The sequence below is a fragment of the Erinaceus europaeus genome, chromosome 3 (genome assembly GCF_950295315.1).
Source record: "Erinaceus europaeus chromosome 3, mEriEur2.1, whole genome shotgun sequence".
Lineage (NCBI taxonomy): Eukaryota > Metazoa > Chordata > Mammalia > Eulipotyphla > Erinaceidae > Erinaceus > Erinaceus europaeus.
Genome location: NC_080164.1, coordinates 105873232 through 105891216, shown reverse-complemented (window position 1 = coordinate 105891216; position 17985 = coordinate 105873232). Strand labels below are relative to the sequence as shown.

The 17985-nt window shown below is 38.9% G+C and overlaps 1 pseudogene; it reads left to right on the top strand.

Moving 5' to 3' along the window:
* Positions 1–6054: 6054 nt before the first annotated feature.
* LOC103125857 (ubiquitin-fold modifier 1-like) lies at positions 6055–6387 on the top strand (annotated as a pseudogene).
* The last annotated feature ends 11598 nt before the right edge of the window (positions 6388–17985 follow it).

Below are 17985 nucleotides of genomic sequence, written 5' to 3'. Positions count from 1 at the left end.
TGTTGTTTTAACCATTTTATATATTATTTTATGAGTTCCCTTTATCAGCACTTTTCAAATTATTGATCACTATTGCCTGGATTGACTTGTGTCTAAATAAGTTAATTAAAGTGTTCACAGGGGTGGAAGTTAACAGTTGTTTCAATCCCTGAGTTGGAGCTCAGTGGTTTAAAAGCCTCTTTTTTTTCTTCCCTGTAGGCTATGGGAGCCTGAGGGCTTTTAAACTACAAGTAGGCTTCTTAGCTTAATCACTGACTCCTGACCAAGAGATAAAGCAGGGTGTGGCAGAGATAATCCAGTGGTTATGCAAAAAGACTTTCACAGCCCCTCAGCTATGCCTCCAAGGTATAGGTCTTCTCCTGAGTTTCCGGGTTAGATCTCTGTCCCCTGGTGTCCCTCCCTGTCACTGCTCCAGATTCTGAGGGTAGTAGCAATGGAGACTCAGAGTTGCACTTGGTGAGTCCCTGGGGATTCCTTTCCTCCCTTAAGTTGTCCCCTTGTTGGTGGAGCAGATTGGAGGTGATGTCTCAACTGATAAACTGCTGAACTGTTAGAAGTCACTTAATCTCTCCTTGGGCTCCTCTCTCCTCTCTGTCACCAGCCACACGTGTTTATACTCACCGGAGATTTACTGGGTTCCTGTGGTCATTCTAGTCCTGTCTTGTTTCAGTCCCGGGTGGTCTCCTTTGGTATTCCTTGTTGATCCGGGAGAGGAGAGCAGAGGAGAGGAGAAGAGAGGAGAGGAGAGGAGAGAAAGCGATCTGCTGCTCATAGCTCCGCCTCCAGAAGTCGAATCAGATTCTTGATTTTGTATTGTAAATTTTGTTTATTTAATATTGGATAGAGACAGAGAGATATTGAAAGGGGGAAAAGAAATAGAGAGTGTGGAAACAGAGCAGCCTTGTTTCACCACTTATGAAGATTTTCCCCTGCAGGTGGGGATTAGTGTTTTTGAATATGGGTCCTTGGAAATTGTAGTGTGTGCACTTAAGCGACTGCATCACAGCCTGGCCACTTGATCTGTTGAAACTTAAAACAGATAAGTCTCAAAATATTTGCACTGAGAGAAAGAAGCTGATTAATGAAAGAAGATGCCCCGTATGACCTCAGAGTTTGAATTTCAGTAAATGCTATTATGTAGCCAGGGGATTCTCAGTGTTACAGACTGAGATGGGTTAGGTGAGGCTGCCTGTTATTTTTTGTTAATTTTCTTATTTCTTTTTTACTGTATTAATTTATTTATTTTATCTATTTATTTTAGACCAGACAGAGAGAAATTGAGAGAGAATGAGGAGATAATGGAGAGAGAATGATAGAAAGCTGAAGAACTGCTTTTGAAGTTTCCCCTCTGCAGGTGGGAATCAGGGGCTCAGACCCAGGTTCTTGTGCTTGGTAAGATATGCTCTTAACCTGGTGTGCCAATGCCTGACACCCATATCTTTATTTATTTATTGGATATAAATAGACAAAAATTCAGAGGTAAGGGAGATTGACAGGCATCTACAACACTGCTTGAACCTGGGTCCTTGTGTGTTGTAACATGAGCATGTAACCAGGTGCCTGCCACCTACTTTTACTTATTTATTATTGGACAGAGACAGAGAGAATTTGAGATGGGAGGAGCAGATAATGATTGAGAGAGACAGAGAGTCACCTGAAGCCTTGCATCACCACTAACAAACCTTTCCCTCTGCAGGTGGGAGAACTGATACTTGAACCTGGCTCCAAGCACATTTAACATGTACCTCAACCAGGTGCATAACCACTCACCCACAAGTGTTGAATACTTTTTTAAATTATGTTTATTTATAAAATGGAAACACTGACAAGACCAAAGGATAAGAAGGATACAACTCCACATAATTCCCACCACCAGAACTTCATATCCCATCATCTCCCTTGATAGTTTTCCTATTCTTTAACCCTCTAGGAGTATGGACCCAAGGTCATTATGGGATGCAGAAGGTGGAAGGTCTGGCTTCTGTAATTGCTTCCACGCTGAACATGGGCATTGACAGGCTGATCTATACTACCAGAATCTCTCTCTCTTTCCTTAGTGGGGCAGAGCTCTAGGGAAGCAGGAGTCAAGGACACATTGTTGGGGTGGGGTCCCCTGTCCAGGGAAGTTTAGTTGGTGTCATGGTAACACCTGGAACCTGAGAGCTGAAAAAGAGTTAACATATAAAGTCTAACACATTGTTGACTAATCATGAAACTCAAGGCAAGAATATTGCAGTTGAAGAATTGTGGTCTCCATTTTGGAAATAGCTATATTAGGTCTATTTTAGGTATATTCCAAAGGTCCCATGACTTTATTAGTTTTTCCCTGAACCTGACATCTGATATGCAGAAGGAACCTAGTTATTATTTGGGGAGATGATGTCAGTGTTGGAAAAAGGATTAGCAAGTTGGATCAGGGAAGATAGTAGCATCCAAATATGGGAAAAGTGTATAAATATGTCAGGTTCAGAAAAAGAAAAAAAAAAAGCTAGTATAGTTACGGGCCATTTGGAATATAACTAAAATAAACTTACTATCTACAAAATGGAGAGCTCCTCTGTCACAACTTTTCATCGGAACTAATCCAGCCTCTAGGTTCATGATTAGTCAACAATTTGTTTGGCTTTATATGTTAACTCTTTTTTCATCCCACAGGTTCCAGATGCTAACATGATGCCAATAGAACTTCCCTGGGCAGATGACCCCATCAAGTTGTCCTGGAGCCCCACTTACTCAGAGCCCTGCCCCACTAGGGAAAGAAAGAGGCAGGCTGGGAATATAGATCAACCTGTCAATGCCCATATTCAGTGGGGAAGCAATTACAGAAGCCAGACCTTCCACCTTCTGCACCTCATAATGATCCTGGGTACACACTCCCAGAGGGATAAAGAATAGGAAAGCTGGGAGTCAGGCAGTAGTGCAGTGGGTTAAGCACATGTGGTGCAAAGCGCAAGGACCAGCATAAGGATCCAGGTCCCAGCCCAGGCTCCCCACCTGCAGGAGAGTCGCTTCACAGGCTAAGCAGGTCTGCAGGTGATCTGTCTTTCTTTCCCCCTTGTCTTCTTGTCTTCTCTTCTTCTCTCCATTTCTCTCTGTCTTATCCAACAATGACAACAATAATAAAACCACAACAATAAAACAACAAGGGTAAAAAAAGGGTATAAATAAATAAATAAATAAATATTTTTAAAAAATAAAAATAGGAAAGCTATAAGGGGAGAGGACGGATACGGAGATCTGATGGTGGTAATTCTGTGGAGTTGTACCCCTCTTATCCTATGTTTTTTGTCAGTGTTTCCTTTTTTTAAATAAAAATTTTAAAACATGTATAAATATTGTTGACTCTAAACCCCATCATTTTGATCTGGTGCCAATATTAAGCATTGAAGCCTATGTAACCTCTGTATCGCTGTAGGTATGAGTTTGCTTTCTGTGATCATTAGTAGGAAAGCTCCAATTTACACTAATTTCAGAACAATATTATTTCAGGATAATATTATCTATGTCCTCAAGTCATAGATAATATTATCCAACCTCCTTCAGGATGGAACAGTCTCTACCATTGTGGATCCACATTTAAGGCAACGATAGATGGAGTCCCACAAAGAGATCAATTATGTTGTTCCTAATGAAGATGACCAGTGACAATGGAGAGAGGGATTTATTCAAGGTCTAGGCCCATCATGTCTGTGTCGGAATCCCAGAACTTCCCAACTAGGGCCCCAGATGATGGGGTGGCCTGATAGTGACTAAGGAGTCATCATTAAAGCATACCAGTCTCTTGGCCTTATTCAATAGCTTTTGTAATCCTACTTTGATAAGGTTAGTATGTAATGACTGAGGGAAGTGTAATAGGATGTAGGTGAAAGGTTATATAAGTCTAAGTAGACACTATTTCATTAGGTACTTTATGGTGTTTTTTTAGGTCTTTCTACTTGTTTGCTGCCATTATTGACTTACTGCAAACTATTGTGCACTTTTTCTTTCAGGTATATATTTTGCCCTAATTTATGCATACATGGGTGCATATGCCATAGCTCATGGGACCTGGTCTATATGTAAGTGTTGGAGCTTTGGTAGGAAATGATCCAGTCAAAATGGAATTAAGGAGCCTTATGAGAAAAGAAAGTTCTCACCTGGGTAATGAAACTGAAGGGTTGACATTCCACATCTGATGTCTCTGTATACAGTCTGAAGTGAAGCATGCCACAGTGATACACATTGCATTGACTAGGCTGGGATCACCAGATGCAGTTATCAGTTAGTATAAATTGAGGGAAACATGCAGAAAAGTGAGCCCCAGTACTAGGGAAATACGAACTTTTTAGAGGAAGCGGGAAATTCCTGCTGTCTTAGGGTTTAAGAAGGCAATAGATAGTTATTACTATAATCAAATTATTTGGCAATTGGCTTAAATTTGAAGATACTATTGTTAGGATTTGCTGTATCATACACAATGTCACCATAATTTATGTCCTTTAATGCTATTCATATATATATCTTATAAAGTAATACCACTGGTTGCTTCTGTTCTCCCTGGCCTAAGATTTTAGGAGGTCCAACATTTCAAAAAACAAATTATTGATATAAATGTGATAAAATAAGTCAAAAATACATACACAGACTGAAATCCAGAGGATGGAAAACTATCATACAAGCCAATGACCCACAAAAAAGGGGCAGAAACAGCTATTCTCATATCTGACATGATAGACTTTAATATAAATAAAATTTTTAAAGATAGAGATGGACATTATTTAATGCTCAGAGAATCACTCAGTCAAGAGGACTTAACACATTATTATTTTTTCTTTTTTCTTTTCTTTTATTGATAAAAAGGAAACACTGAAAAAAAACATAAGTTAAGAAGGGTACAAGTCCATACAATTCCCGCCATGAGACCTCTGTATCCCATCCCTCCTTTGATAGCTTTCCTATTTTTTAACCCTCTGGGAGTATGGACCCAAGGCTATTGAGGGATGTGTAAGGTCTGGTTTCTGTAATTTTTTCCCCACTGAACATGGGCATTGCCAGGTGGATTCATATTCCCACCCTGCCTCTCTCTTTCCCTAGTGGGGCGGGTTCTGGGAGAATCAGAGCTCCAGGACACATTGGTGGGGTTGTCTGTCTATGGAAGTCTAGAACAATTATAAACACCTATGCAACCAATAAGAAGCCATCTAAACACATCAAACATATACTGAAATAGCTACAGCAATATGTTAACAGGAACACAGTAGTAGTAGGGGACATCAACATCCCACTCTCTCAACGGGACAGATGATCTAGGCAGAAAACCAATAAAGAAATGGAGCTAAATGAGGAATAGAAAACTAGAACTATTAGAATTTTTCAATTATTCACCCCAAGACACTGGAATACACATTCTACTCAAGTCCACATGGGTCATTCTCAAGGATAAACTATGTTAGTCCACAAAGACAACATCAGCAAATTCAAGAGCACTGAAATCATCCAAGCATCTTCTCAGACCACAATGAATTAAACAATCAAAAGATTAGTAATAGTCTGAAAATGTGGACGCTCAACAGTACACTAAACAACTACTAGATAGAAGAGGAAATAAAGGAAGAAATCAAAATGTTTTGAGAATTTTCACTGGAAAATGAAGATACAAGCTATAAAATTATTTGGGAAACAGCTAAGGTAGTACTGAGAGGGAAGTTCATAGCCATACAAGCGCAAATTCAGAAACAAGAAAAGGCATAAACACCTATTGAACACATTAAAGGCCAAAAAGAAGAACAAAGGAAACCTTAATAGCCAAAAGGACAGAAATAAATTTAGGGCAGAAAAAATTCACATTGAAAATAAGAAACCCACACACAAGATTAACAAAAGTAAATGTTGGTTCTTCAAAAGAGTGAACAAAATGAACAAAACTTTTAAGCCAAGCTCACAAATCAAAAAAGGGAGAGGACCCAAATTAATTGGATTGTAAATGAAAGAGGATATATCACAACAGACACCACAGAAATTCAACATATCAGGCAAGCTTCTTTTTTGTTTTTAAAGTTAATGTTTTTGGTGGGGGGTCTCTAGCAGATCAACTCCACCATGTTGAAGGTTTCCTTTAAGATCACACTGATGTCCGACCTGCGGCTGCCCTACAAAGTACTCAGTTCCTTAAAGTACACCTTTCACAGCAGTCTTAAAGTTTTCAGCAGAGGAATTTAAAGTTCCTGCAGCAACAAGTGCAATTATTACCAATGATGGAATAGAAATAAATCCTTCACAGACTGCTGGAAATGTTTTTCTAAAGCATGGTTTTGAGCTACGAATTATTCCTAGAGATCCAGTTGGAAGCTGTTAGTATTTGCTACCAGGAATATATAATTGCTTTTCAGAATAAACATTGGCATTGTGGTGGTTGTTGTAGAACTGAAATCAAGCATTTAAAATACTATGAAAACACCAATGGTTGATGAAATAACGAAAGGTGACTTCCTTGTCTTCTTGTTTATTCTATGTGAGAAGAGAAAGAATACCTCACCAAAGAATGTACCATCTTCATAGAAGGAAGATTATAGTTTTCAATACGACCTCACAACACACAGGCAGTTCATTTGGGCCAAATGGGATTATCCAGCTGCTTTTGGTAACCAGAGAATGTCTCATAATTATTTCTGAGAATATTTGGAAAGTTTGAATTGATTTCGTCTTTCTACCTAATTTTGAGTTAAAATTAAATATATATAAACTATGCATTCTACATGGCAATTTACTTGACAGCATCTGACTTGTAAGTACAGATATAATGAAAATAATTGCCTATAGTTTATGATAAAGAATATAAGCACTGGCGAATACTTACATCTAAACTTTTATCTAGCTTTTTAAATTTTCAAATTGCATGCATTCATGAAAATTTTAGTTTAACATTAATGAACAAAAATTAAATTTTTTATCTAGTCCATATAAGTAAAATTAATACCCCACAGTAAACATGATCATACAGAGCCCAATACTTATAGTGGTGAGAGCTGAAGTATCTTTGCTAAGGTATGCGTACTTATTAAACAGAAATACTTAAAGAAAATCATTTTATTTTTGGAAAATAGTATTTCTAAAAGCATTCAGAAAGAGAATATTGTAACAATCTAAAGTTTGCAATAAAACTTAAGGAACTGTTGATTGGAAATTCTAATTTCTAAAGAGGGTATTTAAGGAAGTATGGTAAGATGGGTCACATAACTGAATAAGATAATTGGGAAGGGACATCCTAGGAAATGATATGGCCAGACATCTTGTAAGGAAAAAAAAAAAAAAAACTTCTGAGAAGAGAAAGAATATAGCAAAAGTGTCACAATAAAAGACAACTAGATAGAAAAGGCCACAGAGCCTATATTTCCCCCAGTCCTGGAACCTTAGGATAGGGCCCACTTTCCCGAATGCTTCTCCCAATCCATATCAAGTAATATTGCATCAGCCAGTCGCAACCTAATCAATGCAATGGTTGCCACTTCAACATGCTTCAGCTCAGACTGTGTCCAGAGACTTCACGTGTGGAATGACAACCCTTCAGCTTCATTACTCTGGTGAGACCTTTCCTTTCTCTAACTCCATCCCAGGTGGTTCACTTTCTAAGAAAGTCCCAAAACCTAGATATAGACCAGGTTCTGTGAGAGAGAGCATATGTTCACAGTTATCCATAAACTAGTGCAAAATATATACCTGAAAGCAGAAGTACACTAGAGTTGCAGTCCACTATTCCAACCTTTGGGTCTATGATTGCTCAACAATTTGTTTGGCTTTGTATGTTAACTCTCTTTTCAGCCACCAGGTTCCAGATGCCATCAGGATGCCAGCCAGGTTTCCCTGGACTGAAGACCCCACCAATGTGTCCTGGAGCTCCGCTTCCCCAGAGACCCACCCTACTAGGGAAAGAGAGAGGCAAACTGGGACTATGGCCCTACCAGTCAACGTCCATGCTCAGTGGGGAAGCAATTACAGAAGCCAGACCTTCCATCTTCTGCAACCCAAAACGACCCTGGGTCCATGCTCCCAGAGGGATAGATAATGGGAAAGCTATCAGGGGAGGGGGTGGGATATGGAGATTGGGTGGTGGGAATTGTGTGGAGTTGTACCCCTCCTACCCTATGGTTTTGTTAATTTATCCTTTCTTAAATAAAAAATAAATTTAAAAAAAAATAAAAGGCCACAGAGGGTGTATTATGGAAAATAGAGGATATCATTGGTACCAGAACGCAGCTGGAAAAGACAAAGTGTAAGGACTTTCCAACATACAGATTTCAAAATTCCACTTAGGAGAATATAAAGAATGATATACACAGGGAGGATTTTATTTGCTCTTAAAAGGAACTTAACATATACCATCATCTTCACAGATGAAATGAAGGCTCCTTGTGATTTAGAATCAGGACTTAGCTAGCTCTGCTCTCAGTGAACAGATTGGTGAACAATCTGAAGGCAGGTCTTGTGCTGCTGCTGTGTGCTTTCTATTACAGAAACTGGAACACATGCTGAATTGTTTATAAACAAAATGTCTGAGACCAACATTTATGTGTGTGTTTAATATTCTCCTTATCATAGACCCTAGTGGAAATGATAGTAAATGGAGTGGGGGATGTAACAGTCAGTGTCTGGTGTAAAAAAAATCCAGTATTAAATTTGATGATTAGTAGGAATCTGAAGTTCAAGGGAAAAATAGGTAGAAAAACGTAACACTGACGGGCAGGGAAATACATATACATATATGTATATTTGTATAACTGATAGGAAAAATCTATCTTATTTTTGTAAAAAAACTTTTATGCTCACTGATCCCTGGTGTTTAGCAATATTATGTCTTAGCAAAGAAAAAAATCATGAACACCTATACCCTGAAGTGTTTGTTTAGATTCTACTCTGTTTCTAGCACAAAAGTCTTCCTCTGATGAGTAAGTTTATGATGTCCTGTATCATAATTTGATATTCTGTTCTATGATTTGAAAACTTTATTATAATAAGTCCTTAAAATATTTTCTTAAAGAACTAGAGATTTTGTTATTAAAAGTGTTGCTCTTTGAAAAAAATAAAGTTAATGTTTTTTAGAAAGTATTTATTTATCTATTTATTCATTCCCTTTTGTTGCCCTTATTGTAGTTATTTTTGTTGTTATTGCTGTCGTCATTGTTGGATAGGACAGAGAGAAGTGGAGAGAGGAGGGGAAGATGAGAGAGGAGGGGAAGACAGAGAGGCTAAAGAAAGAAAGATAGACACCTGCTGACCTGCTTCACCACTTGTGAAGTGACTCCGCTGCAGGTGGGGAGCCAGGGCTTGAACCGGGATCCTTATGCTTGCCCTTGCGCTTTGTGCCATGTGTGCTTTGTTCCACATGCGCTTAACCCAGTGTGCTACCACCAGACTCCCATCATGTGAGCTTCTATGAGCAACTATATGCCACCAAGCTAGAGAAACTGGAAGAAATGGATGATTTCCTAGATACATATAAACCTCCAAAATCAAATAAGGAGGAACTAAATAATATGAACAGGCCCATCACAGCCAACTAAATTGAAACAATTATCAAAAACCTTCCCAAGAAAAAATACCTGGACCAGGTGGTTTTATAAATGAATTCTACATAACCTTTAAGGAATAGTTAGTACCTCTACTTTTAAAAGTCTTCCAGATGATTGAAGACACAGGAATACTCCCTTCAAAGTTGGGAATAGGACCAGAAAACTGGATCAGGATAGATATTAGCTCCTAAATATGAGGAAATGATATAGATACAACTAAATATAAATTCCATTTATGTGACCTGGGGCCCATAGATATTCACATTTAGCACAGGAGCCCAAATAATCTCTGAGTCCTTCTCAGTCTGAGCTCACAGTCTATGGTTGTTGGGCATTATGCCAGATACCCCCTGCTCCATTGCTTGACTCTGTGGTATATTTACATAATCATTGTTTTGCTGGATACCCGCCCTGCAGGGCATTGGTTTAATCCCCACTGATTAGAACCTTCCCAACAGCTGGAGACCTGCCCTGCCTGCAGGGCATTTGTTTAATCCCCACTGGTTAGATGGAAGCTTGCTACTTTAGAGCTCTTTCCTTCTCCCTTCCCTCATCCTACCCATTTCCTAACCTGGCACATGGTGACAGCTGGGAACTTCTAGGCTGCACTCATTTCAGGACCAGTCTGAGGAGTTTATTAGTAGCAAGCATATCTCCTCTACACATGCAAGTGACCCACAATGACAATGTGAATAACTCTCCTTACAGCCTATTTTTTCCTCCTGTGAGTCCTCTGCACATTGTTAAAGCAACTTTTGTAACAGACAAATTAACTAGAGTTATAATTATACTGATAAGCAAATTTGTTTAATTTTCTATAACAACATTTAAAAAATATTTTTATCATTGAGCCAGAGCTAACATGGCAACTTGGAGACAACACCTGGTATGAGCTATGCACAGAAGAGGCTTTCAACCTGGGATTCTCATAGAGGGTAGAAATTTTGACCAGTGGTGGAGACAGCAACGAATGTTAAGGGTGACACCAAAGAAAAGTCCTATAACCCATTCTTGGGATAGCAAACAGAGGCCATAAAGGACAAAAGAAATGAGATCTTTGGATGAGCTATTTCTGAACTCACCCCACCCCCACCCCTAAGCCAGCGCCCATCTGCTGACCAGCTGCTCATAGCAGGCTTCCTGTGGAGCTTTTTTTTTTTTTTTTTTTAACCAAGATTCCTGGCAGAGCAGGGGTTTCAGCCAAAGCCTCTTTTTTCCTTTCTCTTTTTGAAGGGGGCTGAAGCTCTGTTTGAGTGACAGAATACCTGACCAAATCAAGGCCTCAGCCATGCTAGGGAGAGACTAGCTATTTACCTATGGAGGTGTTTTTTTTTTTTTTTTTTTTTTTAAATACTTACTTCTGTAATTGTTTGCTTTCCTTGGTTTAGGAAGGAGACCAGGCTGTGTGCAGCCAATCTGGAGTGGTCCAATCTTCAGACTGACTATTAGGGTTTTTCATTCTATTTTATTTTATTACAGATATTATTATATACATGTGTCCTTTCTCCCTCCTCTTCAGGTTTCCCAAAATTAACTGTTGTTGCTTTTTCCATTTATAGGTGACTGGATGTGCTACCAATCATGAGAGGAACTTGATTCTCTCTCTATCTTTCCCCTGCACTCCTTTTTCTCTCCTCTCAACTATTCTAAAAAAATCTCTTTCCTTTCAATGATTTTTTTCCTTATTTTTCTTTCTGAATTCACTGGCATATATTTGTGAATTTTCTGGTGGAAGAAATCTGACTCGGAGTGGACTCTCACTCTTTCTTTTCTCCTTTCCTTTCTCCTCTTGGTATCTCTAGAATTTATAGTGGATAGTTAATTTGCATAATTTTATATTCTTATTTGTCTTTTTCCTTTCTCTTCTTATTCTTTTTCTTTTGGTTTTATTTGTTTTTGTTCTTAGACTGGAGGTGTTATTTGATACTGCATCTGCTGATCTTGCTTTGGTTAAACTGCATCAATCTTTGCTTCAGTTGTTATTTTTGTACTTTTTGAGCTTTGTGACTGCATTAATGGAAAGACTTTAGTATTGCTTGTACTCAAAACACAACAACTGAAGAAAAATACAAACCACATCAATAAAAAATGTATAAATTAAGAGCAAATAAAACTGCTACCACAATGAATCATGACAGGAGCCCAGAAAAAACTCCAAATCAGTCAAAAGTAACCACATATAAGAAAAGTATGCAAGCAATAGTAGACTTAATAATCACAGAAATGAAGATAACTATGGAGAAGAGGGATATCAGAAATATGGAAACACCAGATGATATCCTAAAGAAAAATACAAGCTAATAAGTGAACTAAAATCTGAAATAGCCTGATGAAAAGACCAACTAGCAGAACAAGCTAATGCTATAACTAAACTGTAGAGGAAGTTGAGGGAAGGAAAAGCAAATTAACAGGAGCAGAAAACAGAATTATCCAGACAGAGGATGAGCTAGATATAACTAAGAAGTAGGTAAAAGAGCTAAAAGAGATATACACCAGTTTCTGTGAGAGAGAGCTTATGTGCACACGTATCCATAAACTACTGCAAAATATATACCTGAAAGCAGGACTACACTAGAGTTTGCAGTGAGTACCTCCCTAACACTTCCTCTCCACTATTCCAAGCTTGGGATCCATGATTGCTCAACAAATTGTTTGGCTTCATATGTTAACTCTGTTTTCAATCACCAGGTTCCAGATGCCACCAGGATGCTGGCTAGGCTTCCCTGGATTGAAGACCCCACCAAAGTGTCCTGGAGCTCAGCTTCCCCAGAGTCACACCCTACTAGGGAAAGAGAGAGGCAGACTGAGGGTATGGACCGACCAGTCAATGCCCATGTTCAGCGGGGAAGCAATTACAGAAGCCAGACCTTCTACCTTCTGCATCCCTCAACGACCCTGGGTCCATGCTCCCAGAGGGATAGAGAATGGGAAAGCTATCAGGGGAGGGGGTGGGTTATGGGGATTGGGTGTTGGGAATTGTGTGGAGTTGTACCCCTCCTACCTTATGCTTTTGTTCACTAATCCTTTCTTAAATAAAAAATAAAAAAAAAAAAAGAGCTAAAAGAGAGAGAGAGAGATTAAGAGATACTGAAAATAACACCAGGAATTTATGGGATGACCACAAAAGAAGTAATGTTAGCATAATTGGCCTACCAGAGGAAGAAAGAGAGGAAAGGAAACACCCTAGAGAATATAAGAAAAATTTGCATCCTAAACATCAGAAAGGACATTAGGATTCAAACTGTCTGAGAGTCCCAAACAGAATCAACCCAGACCTGAAGACACCAAGACACATCATAGTTACAGTGAAAAGAAGTAAGGATAAAGAAAGGATCCTAAAGGCTGCAAGAGAAAAAACAAAAAGTCACATAAAGGGGAAAACCCATAAGATTATGAGCAGATTACTCCACTCATACTCTAAAAGCCAGAAGAGAATGCAAGATATTTAATGAGCCCTCTATGAGAAAGGGTTTCAACCAAGGATAATATATTCTGCTAGATAATATATTCAGACTAGATGGAGGGATAAAAACTTTCTTAGACAACAGTTAAAGGAGATAATCATTGAAATAATTATCAATAATCTTCCCAACAAAAGTCCTGGACCAGATGTCTTTACAAATGAAGTATATATATACTTCAGGAGACAATACCTATGCTTCTAAAGCTCTTCTACAAGATCAAAGAAACAGGAACACACCCTTCCACCTTCTATGAATCCAACATCATTTTGATAACAAAAGTAGATAGGGGCACAACAAAAAAGGAAAACTACAGACCACTATCTCTGACGAACATAGATGCCAAAATATTAAATCTTAGCCAACTGGATACAGCAATAAATCAGAAAGATTGTTCATAATGACCAAGTAGGATTTATCCCAGTAATACAAGGCAGGTCAATCAATGTCATTCACCACATCAATAAAAGCAAAATCAAAAACCACATGATCATCTCAATAGTTGCAAAAGACTTTGACACAACACCTACACTCATTAATGCCCAAAACACTTTAAAAATTGGAATAATGGAAAGTTACTCAACATAGTTGAATCCATATACACCAAAACTACAGCCAACATCATACTCAATGAACAGAAGATGAAAGCAAGGATGTCCATTATCACCATTGCTCTTCAATATAGTATTGGAACTTCTTGTGACATCAATAAGGCAAGAGAAAGGGATCAAAGGAATACAGATTAGAAGGGAATATGTCAAGTTCTCACTATTTATATAGAAAATCTAAAGAGTACAGCAGAAAGATACTGAAAGTTATTAGGCAGTAAAGCAAGGTGTAAGGCTATGAAATCAGTGTACAAAAATCAGTAGCATTTCGTTATGCAAACAATAAATCTGAAGAAGAGTATATCCAGAAGTCACTCCCATTCACTGTTGCAGCATAATCAATAAAATAAATATCTAGGAATAAACCTTACTAAAGAAGTGAAAGACTTGTACACTAAAAACTATAAGACACTATTCAAAGACATATATGATGACACCAAGAAATTGACAGGCATCTCATGCTCATGGATTGGAATACTTAATATCAGCAAAATGAATATTCTCCCTAAAGAATATACAAATTTAATGTGATATCCATCAAAGTTCCACCAAAGAGAATAAAACAAAAATTACAATCATTTACCTGGGACCAGAAAACACCTAGAGTCACCAAAGCAATCTTGAGGAAAAGATATAGAAATGGAGGCATCACACTCCCAGATCTCAAACTATATTATTAGGCCATCATAATCAAAACAGCTTGGTACAGGAACAAAAATGGGTACACAGACAAGTGGAACAGAGTTGAAAGCCCATAACTAAACCCCCATACCTATGGACATCTAATCTTTGTTAAGTGGACTCAAAGTATTAAATGAGAACAGTGTCTCTCTTCAATAAATGGTGCCAGGAATACTGGGTTGTAACATGCAGAAGAATGAAAATGAACCACTTATCTCGCAAGTATTAAAAGTCAACTCTAAATGGATCAAGGACCTGAATATTACACCAGAAACTATCAAATACTTAGAGAAAAAAATTGGTGGAAGACTTCCCCACGTAAACCTCAAGGACATCTTTGATGATATACATCTAATTGCAAGGAAGACTAAAAAAGAACAAATCAATGGACTACATTAAATTGAAAAACTTCTGCACAAAGAAACCATCAAACAAACTAGAAAACCCCTCACAGAATGGGAGTTCTTCACATGCCATGCATACTTCAGAAAAGATACTAATAACCAAAATATACAAAGAGCTCAGCAAACTTACCAACAAAAACCAAATGACACCACCCACAATGGGCAGAGTATGTGAACAGAATATTCACTACAGAAGAGATCCAAAAGGCTAACAAACACATTTAAAAAAATGCTCCAGGTCACTGTCAGAGAAATTTCAGTAGTTTAGCAAATGAGAAAAATAAAGTTTAACTTTATTGAATTATACTACACATACTGAAATCGAGAGCGTTGTGCCCTGCCAGGCAGTCTCAAAGCCAAGTTTTCCTATTAGCTTATATAAGAAGTGGATTCCTGGGTTAAGCGCAGGTGGTGCAAAGCACAAGGACTGGCATAAGGAACCCGGTTCGAACCCCGGCTCCCCACCTGCAGGGGAGTCGCTTCACAGGCGGTGAAGCAGGTCTGCAGGTGTCTATCTTTCTCTCCTCCTCTCTGTCTTCCCCTCCTCTCTCCATTTCTCTCTGTCCTATCCAACAACGACAACAACAATAATAATAACTACAACAATAAAACAACAAGGGCAACAAAAGGGAATAAATAAATAAAAGAAAAAAAATGTATTAAAAAAAAAGAAGTGGATTCCTTTTTTTTTTCACAATCTGAATCTAATATTTTTATTGTTATTGTTTTTGTTTTGCCACCAGTGTTATCACAGGGACTTGGTTGGTGAAAAATGAATCCACAGCTCCCAACACAGTTTTTTTTTCTCTCCTTGTACACCTTTATTTGATAGAACAGAAAGAAACTGTGAGGGAAGGAGCAGTAAAAGAGAGATACCTGAAGGCCTGCTTCACTGCTTATGAAGCTTCTCTCACTGGTAGGGACTGGAGACTTGAACCTGGATTCTTGGCATTGTGAAATGTGCTCTCAAGGAGTATTTTAAATTGAATCAAGTGTCAGACTTTCAGGTGAGAATGTGGGAGGGCAGGAAATGCAGGGACCTGATTTAGTACAGTCAGGGAGAAGCTGCAAGTCTCCTCATCTTCCCATGTCCCACAGTTCTCCTAAAACAGTAAGGCCAGAGGGAACAGGAGATGAGGCCACAATGCATATCTCCAGAGGCAGCTCCAGTCTTCAGTCAAGGGATGCTGATGTAGACCCTGTAGGGATTAACTTTTTCCCCAGATACACATCTGCATTCATCTGTACTTTGTGGCCTTAGTTAAGAAATTGAAAGTGAGCTACTTGCACAGGATGCAGACGTCTTGGTGTCTCCACTCCCTGTTGACCTGCAGTTCCTAAGGGAAGGGCTTGCTGGTGTCTGTGTTCCATGAGTCTTTCTGGGCAGTCCCCCTAACAAGACCAAATGAAGCCTGATGCCTGTGGTTCATAGAGAGTACAGCATTACCACACAAGATTTTGCAAGAAGGAAAAGGCCCTTTACTGCAATTTGAATTGTGCTGGAGATAGAACATTGCTCAGATGTGTTACTGATTCTTTTTCCACTTCACTTATCATTAAAGAAATGAAAATTAAAACTAAACTGAGATATCATCTCAAACCAGAGAGGATGGCCTATGTCAACAAACCAGGAAACGACAGGTGTTGGAGAGGTTGTGGAGAAAAGGGAGCTCTGCTTCACTGCTGGTGGGAATACAAACTGGTGCAGATTCTTTGGAAGACTGTATGGAGTCTTTAATCATAAAACCCCTAACTCTTCATCTGCACTGTTCTAACCTTTAGGTCCATGACTGGTCAACAATTTGTTTGGCTTTGTATGGTTTTTTTTTATCCTTTATATAAAATTTTTTTAATTTATTTTTTTATTTAAGAAAGGGTAAATTAACAAAACCATAGGGTAGAATTGATACAACTCCACACAATTCCCACCACCCAATCTCCATATCCCATCCCCTCCCCTGATAGCTTTCCCATTATCTATCCCTCTGGGAGCAGGGTCTTTGTGGTTTGCAGAAGGTGGAAGGTCTGGCTTTTGAAATTGCTTCCCCGCTGAACATAGACATTGACTATACTCCCAGTCTGCCTCTCTCTTTCCCTAGTAGGGTAGGTCTCAGGGGAAGCAATTAGGTGAGCTCCAGGACACATTGGTGGGGTCCTCAGTCCAGGGAAGCCTGGCTGGCATCCTGATGGCATCTGGAACCTGATGACTGAAAAGAGAGTTAACGTACAAACCAAATTGTTGAGCAATCATGGACCCAAAGGTTGGAATAGTGGAGAGGAGGTATTGGGGGGGATGTTACTCACTGTAAACTCTAGTGCACTTCTGATTTCAGGTATATATTTTGTACTTCTTTATGGATACATGTGAACATATGCTTTCTCTCACAGAACCTGGTGTATATCTAGGTTTTGGGACTTTGTTAGAAAGTGATCCAGCTGGGATGGGATTATAGAATGCTATGAAAGGAAAGGTCTCACCTGAGTAATGAAGCTGAAGGGTTGTCATTCCACACGTGAAGTCTCCGGACACAGTCTGAGCTGAAGCATGTTGAGGTGGGAATCCTTGCATTGATTAAGTTTTGATCGGCTGATGCAATATTGTTTGATATGGACGGAGAGAGGCATGCGGGAAAGTGGGCCCTATCTGAAGGTTCCAGGATGGGTGAAATATAGGCTCTTTAGTGGAGGTGTGAGGTTCCTGGTGTCTTAGGGTTCAAAAAGACAATGGATTATGTTATCATCACATTATTTGGTAATTGTTTAACTTTGAAAAGCCCTTTTGTTAGGGTTTGCTGTATAGTACCCCGTATCTTGTAAATAGCTGTGCCACTGGTTGCCTCGATCTACTTGGTCTAGGCTTTTGAGACAGAACTCATGTCATATACGCAGCCTACATACTAAGAAGACTCAGTCTATGTTTTAGAAACTTCGAGACATACAATTAATCATATTAATTAACTAGTGATTTATATGACTACACTTCACAAGGAGTGTACATAAACACCATTCCCAACACCAAAAGACTGTGACCAATGCCACCCACCCACCCCCACCCCCACTGGTTTAAGAAGCCTCATGTCTACCCCTCACCAGAGGGTTTTACTTTGGTGCCCTACTTTCAATTTAGTCAGATTCTGCTTTTAGTTTCCCTTTCAGATATTCTTTTTCAACTTCTGTTGATGAGTGGGATCATTCCATACTCATCTTTATATTTCTGACTTAGCTCACTTAACATAATTCCTTCTAGCTCTGTCCAAGATGGGCCAGAGAAGGTGGGTTCATTGTT